Source organism: Camelus bactrianus, chromosome 13 (assembly GCF_048773025.1).
Source record: "Camelus bactrianus isolate YW-2024 breed Bactrian camel chromosome 13, ASM4877302v1, whole genome shotgun sequence".
Classification (NCBI taxonomy): Eukaryota; Metazoa; Chordata; class Mammalia; order Artiodactyla; family Camelidae; genus Camelus; species Camelus bactrianus.
The window spans coordinates 42,154,497-42,161,308 of record NC_133551.1 but is presented as its reverse complement, the minus strand read 5'-3'; positions in this window follow the sequence as shown (position 1 = coordinate 42,161,308).

The following is a 6,812-nucleotide window of genomic DNA, read 5'->3' as shown; positions in this document are numbered from 1 at the left end:
CTCCTGTGAATAGGTGGTATTTTTGCCTGGCCAGCATCAGTTCTCTTCTCTTCTGGAAACAGCACCCTAATTTTCCTTGGGGACAACTACCCCTCTCCCACTTGCAGTACATCTGGTTTCAGTGGGACTTACACCTCACTCTCCAGATTCAGAGATGGGCACAAGGTCCAGGTTTATCCAATCAGAACAGCTCGCCTCCTAATATGATGATGGGTCCTAGAACAGGTACGTGACCCAGGAATTTGCCAAGAACTATTAAAGTGAAGGCACTATTTTTATCCTGATAGCTACATTGGTAAGATAAGCTTGAAGCAGCCTGAGAATGAAGCCAACCCAGAGAAGAGTGAAACTGAGAGATAAAGAGAATCCTGAAAATATAATTTGATCACTTGGTTCCAGCTGAGCCTGAAGTTAGATACACTCCTGGACTTCTCAGTAACATGAGCTAACAGATTCCCCTCTCATCATGATCTCTTTTTTTTTTCTTATGATAATTAAAAGTGAATATATGTCACTTGTAATCAAAAGAATCTCGACTGAAAGCAGTATCTGACACTTGCATCACTTCTGCTCTGCGTTTCCAAAGCTCTGCACCCTCTGTTACCCTCCAGAGTCTTGGTACCTGAGCCTTGACAAGGGAGCAGGAGTTAGCCAGGCTAGAGAAAGGCAAAGGGTTCCCCACCACACCATGGGTGAAAAAACAGACTGAATTTGCTACCCAATTATGCTTGTTATACTTTTGGGGATTGGTGGGTAGGGAGTGGCTTCTGCCCCTTACAGGAGCTGCCATTTCTGTGTGCACTTTGTTTCATTTTCTTGTGGGCTGAGCACTTTTCCTCCAGCTCAGTAGTGTATCGAGCAGCTCTCTTGCTTCCCAATGCTCCAGCAGTATATCCTAACCCACTGTTGGGAGTTAACACTGAGCTATGCTGCTTGGAGGCACACACTGCTCCTTGTGATTCTCTGCATCCTCTGTATCACCCAGCACAAAGCTGGGACCCAGAGGGTCTTCAGAAGTGCAAGCTGAATGGCTGTCCCTGCCCTCTTGCAGGCCCAGTCCTTCCTCCTACATTAAGCCTTCCCTGACTGTTATAGTCCACCCCGATCGCCCCCTTTTCTGAGTCTACTAAACTACTGCCTTGTATTGTGGTTTTTGTAGAATTGGTGCCGGACCTGTCTTCCTTGTTCCTAAGATCTCAGATGGCAGGAGTCCCCTCTCAAAACGCTTAGCACAAACTCAAGAAAGAGTCACTCCATAAATGATGCACACACTTCACTCGAACTTTAACGCACATACCATCATGGCCACCATGATGAGGACAGGAGCTACATTAAGAAGAGCCAGTTTATGTCAATAAGACTTATTAACACAGAACAAGGAGACACAACAGATATTTGCAAATGGGATCTTCCCTTTTGTTTTCTGTGTATACGGCTCTATCTCTTTGTTTGTACAAACTCACAACACCACATGACATCTCATATTTCATATGTCACCAAGAAGAGGTGTCAGTATACAGAGCTTAAGAGGAATAAAATAGCATGAAACATCTGCTCAGCTAGAATCTGATGGGGGGTTTGGTAGACATGGGAGTTACGATTCCTCTCTCTGCTCAGTCCTATGGAATGACAACTCCCAATTTTTGCTAATTGCTCCTCCTGAGGAATTCTGCTCAGCCTGTTGTGGTACATCTCCTAGGCTGGCATGAGACCAGCCTGGTTGAATAAATTAGAAAGAGCCATTGGGGAGATTAAAGATGGTATGCAAATTGAGTAAGGTGACATTTCTCCATGTGACTGGGGAGACCATCTGCCCCTGGCCCTAGCCCTGGCCCTGTGATGGGAGAAAGCCTCTACTGCTCAACCTTGCTCCGAGGTTTAATTTTATTGAGGGTGTGGGGGTGGTGGACAGAGTGTGTGCTCTTCTCTTCCTTTCTACAAGCAGAGATGAAGTCAGATATAGACACAATGGGTACTTAGGGTTTCTCTTCAGCCTGTCCTCCCTCCCGCTGTTGACAATAGACAGGGCTCAGGACCAGGACTGTCCACTCCTGGGGGCAGACCCTACCTTGCTCTGAGACCAACCAAGCCATTTGCTGCCTTCTCTGTGTAGTCTTGGGTGGGTTGCTTCTCTGATGCAGGCCTCAGCTTTCCTCATTTGAGTACTGGAAATAATAAAACCCACTTCACAGGGCTGTGTCAAAGATCATTGGGGCTTCAATAAGAAAGTGCTTCAGGAACTCTAAAATGATCGGTGATTTTTGTTATGTTGTTCTAAACACAGTGCATACAGACTCTGCTGTCTGCCTCTCTTGGGCCCCAATTCCGTTACAGATCACTGCTCTAGTCATCTAATCCTGGCTCACACTGGCTGATCCTCTTTGGCTACTCTTAGCCTCTGGAAGTTTGTCTGAATTCAACCAAACTTCTGGGTGTAGAGCATGTTAGCTCTGATATTTCCACGTGAGGTTAGGTTCCTGGGACCAAAACATGGAAGGAAGGAGGGCAGAGAGGCTGTGGAGGGAGGAGGAGACCCTTGGAAGTGGCTCCAGGAGAGGGATGCTCAGTTCTGCTCTGTGAGGAACACCCCCAGCTTCTCATGGTGTCTCCATCTTCTATGTCTACAACATTCTGCCATTTCTAAAATGCACTTTCTTTTGAGTCTCACAATTTTATGAAGTAGACAAGATTATTAATCTCATTTTTTAGATGAAAGTGTGTTTGTCCAATGTCACACAGTTGGTATGTTGCAAAGGCAGGACCCAGACCCAGGTCTCCAGGATCCTGGTTTCCTGAGCATTGGAGGGCATCTCTAACAAAGGCTCCAGAACACTCTCAACTTCATTTTTGGCTTATTCCTCACTCCTGGAGGCTGGTTTCTTCATTCTGTCAAGTATCTGATGGATGCTAATCTAACAAGATCATGCAGCAGAGCAGTTCAAGGCCATTTTCCTGGATTCTCCTCCCTTGTTCCTGATGAGATTCTACTTTGATCCACTTTCCAAGTCCAGGCTCCATCTCCTACTTACAGGCCCACTTCACCCTCCAGTTGCTCTTTCCCTCATGGTGTTTATACTGGGTCTTTCCCATCTCTCCTCCTTGTGGCCTTACAAGAATCCTGAATTGGATTTTCTCCCTGCTCTGCCTGATTGTGATGACCTTGTGTAGCACAAGTCAACACCTACTGTGTGTCAGGCCTTATCCTAAAGGCTTTATTTATACCATTCTTGCATTTAATCCTCTCAGCAGCCTCTTGAGGTGAATATTATTTTTCCATTTACATGGAAGTAGTTGAGGCTCCAAGAGTAATTTGCTCAAAGTCACACAACCAGTCACTAGAACCAAACTGAACCTGGGTGAGTTGGACTAAAAGCCCTATGCTCTTCAACCATTCACCATACTGCCTTCTCAGTCCTCATCCCCAGGTCTGATGTTGAGGGGAGTTGGAAGACAGTTCAGCACATGCAGATCTCTCAGCCCTTTAGTTTCCAGGCTTCTAGCTGCATGATAGAGATTGTTCTCAGAAAGATCTTGTGCAGCTGAGCCTGGCACACACTTGGTGCTCTATAAATTAAGTCCTCCTTAAACTGGAATGCATTTATGCCTCTTAAACATGGCTGCCCCAATGTCTTTTCTCAAATGCATGGGTCTGTTCTCCATTCTTAATAAGTCAGCTCAGAGATTTCTGTTTCTCCTCTTTCTTTCTCTTGTTGCCCTTTAGGACCCTCTGGCCTGAGACAGACCAGAAGATAGTCATGGACCATCCAGATGCACTAATTGCTAAATGTTTTCTGACAGCCTCAGAAACCAGCCCCACAAGCCTGGCTGAGTGATAAGGGGGGTGTCACATAGCCTTGGGTGTTTGCATTGTACCTAAGGAGAAAAGAGGCTTTCATAGTGAAAGGATTCCTGCCAAAAGCCTGTTTGCCACTTGCAGCTCTTATAGAAAATGGGCATAAAATCACAGCGCCTTAGTGCCAAGAGGGCCAGCAGAAACCATCTGGTGTAAGTTCCTGAAGCCCAGAGATGGGGAGTGACTTCACTAAGGCTGCAGAGCTTGTTAGCTTTATCCCAGTCCATTGGTAAACCCCTAGAAGAGATGCTCTAGGCTCTGAAGGGAGCTGGGAATCCTAATCACACCCCCAGACACTTGCTGACTTACCTTGCATTTCTATTGCATGATTTACATCAAGCAAAGGAAACCCTGTTAATCAGATCTCCCTTCAAGAGACTTCCTACTTGGGTATTGCTGTTTGGCTACTTCAAAATGACAGAAGAGAAGAAAGCAAAAGCATATGCCACACAATTCAGTCCATTCAGTGATATTCTTTCAAGATGTGGGTGTCACCAAGTTGGCAGTGAAATAAGAACAGATGTGGAGGACTAGTGGCAGTGGGGTTAGGTGTTTTGTGTAGTTTCTCAGTACCTGGGAAGCCAGATCCTGTGTGGACCAGTCACCTAGTCATAAGAACCTTTGCCTGCACTGTCATCAGGGCTCATGAAGAACTGCTTTTTACCCTGCAAAATTCCTCTTCCTCATCCATTCAGGTATAAGAAGTAAAAATAGTGAAGAGAGTAGGCTTTGTTTCAGATTATACAAAGTCTTGATCAGAAAGTCCATAGAAATGGGATTTTCTGAAGACTCAGAGTTTAAAAATTTGGAGCAGTGAGAAAACTGAGAACCAAAGAGGAAAGAATATATTTTCGTTGCAGGTGATAAGAACCTAACTTCAATGAGCAAAGCTAAATGGAGGTTTTATTAGAAACATATAGTGAGCTGTCTAACAGAATCAAAGAAAAAGGTGACCAGCCAAACCTCAAGAAGCCGGACTCAAGGCCAGGAAAGCCACAGGACCCATTATGTCATCTTATGTCTGTGCTTCTCTCTGCATGATGAGCATGTTCCCTCTTACAACAGACTGGCATTCTATACCTGGGTTGAGGTTAGGCCGTCAGTCTTACAGCAGACATCCTCATGTATTTGCCAGTCAAAAGGAAAGAAAATCGCTTCAGTTACAAAAAAAAAGAAAATTCTAGGGGAGCGTATAGCTCAGGGATAGAGTGCGTGCTTAGCATGCACGAGGTCCTGGGTTCAATCCCAGTACTGCCATTAAAAATAAATAAATATCCCCCCTAAATTAAAAAAAATCATTAAAAATAAATAAACCTAATAACCACCCCCCCCCCAATTAAAAAAAAGAAGAAGAAAAAAAAATCAGTCAGAAAAAAAATCAATCAGTGTCCTAGGAAGGATTCTGATTGGCACCACTTGATCACATGCACCCTTTACTGACAGTCCTCACTAGAATTACCTGGTTTAGATGAAGAATTAGTAGTACTACAAAAGAAGAGGTTGCTATTTCCAGAAGAAATGAGGGGAGCTGGCCATTAAAAGTAATGATTTACCAGAGGTCCCACAGCAAGTGAGGGACAGATTCAGGGCTAGAAACAGAATTGATAAAATAATAATTATGAATAATAATGGAAGTCTCTAGATTCTTTTCATGTGTGGTATTGAAGTAAACTTTAGTGCTACTGAGCTGCTCATTCATTTATATATTTAAAAGATTGCTGTTCTGTGGAAGATAGACTGTAGGTGAGCAAGTGTGGAGCAGGAAAACTAGTTATGAGCCCTGTGGTACCTCGTAGGTAGGGGAGAAACAATGGTGGCCTGGACCAAGGTCATGGCAATAGAAATGGAGAAAAGTTGGCAGACTTGAGATAGATTTTAGAAGTAGAGTCATAAGACTTGTTGTTGGATTAAGTGTGAACATGAAGAGAAAGAAAAGCAGAGAATTAAGAATGATACTGAGATTTCTGTGAAGACTGGAGTTAAAGTTGTAGAAGAATCAAGAGTTCCAATGTGGCCGTGTTAAGTTTGAGACATGGAGATGTCTAGTAGGCACTTGTATATACATGTTATTACCAAAGATATGGCATCTAAAGCATATGGACTAGACGAGGTCTTGAAGGAAGGAAGTATAGCTAGAGCAGAAGGCCCAACTGTCCTTTTAGCCATCTCTTCTGCATATACTGAATCCAGCCAGGAACTTCAAAGGGGAATCCCAACCATTATTACAGTGAATCCTATGCAATAAGAAGCCAAACTCATCCCTCAGAGGGTAGCTAAGAAGTAACCAGATAAGCTATTAAGCAAGCATCAAAACTCCATGAGCTATGTCTTGATTAGACCCTTTGGACAACTAGACAAATGATGAGACTGCCCTGCTGTAAGCCATTGTGACACTTCTCTTCGAGATTATCTTCAGAATCAGGCTTTAGGACCCAGGGAAATCTACTAGACTTGGTTTCAGATACTTAGGGTTGCTTCCTTTGGTGGACTGAAACATGGCCACAATATTTTACAGCTCCTCCTATCAGGAGATGGCATCTATTTCTCTACTCTTTATATTAGGTGTGGCCATTTGACTTGGGTTAGTTATTTAGATATTAGCAAACGTGATACAAACAGAAGCTTGGAAAGTGCTTCTGCATTGGAAAACTTCAACCACCAGGTGAGCAAGTCTGGGCAGCCTTCTGGAGAATAAGAATATGGAGAGAGACCTCACCCACCATAGTCACATCAGCTGGGACCACAGACGTGTGAATGAAGCCATTCTAGACCATCTAGCTTTAGCCAGAGAAACTACCCAACCAATGTATAGAATCATGAATAATAATGAATGTTTGTGGTTTTAAGTCACTAAATTTTAGAATGGTTTGTTGTGTCCCTCAGAGGACAACTAACTCTGAACCAGGAATCTAAAGATGTTTCACAGGTACAGATACTCTTTCTCTAACCTTTATTCTTT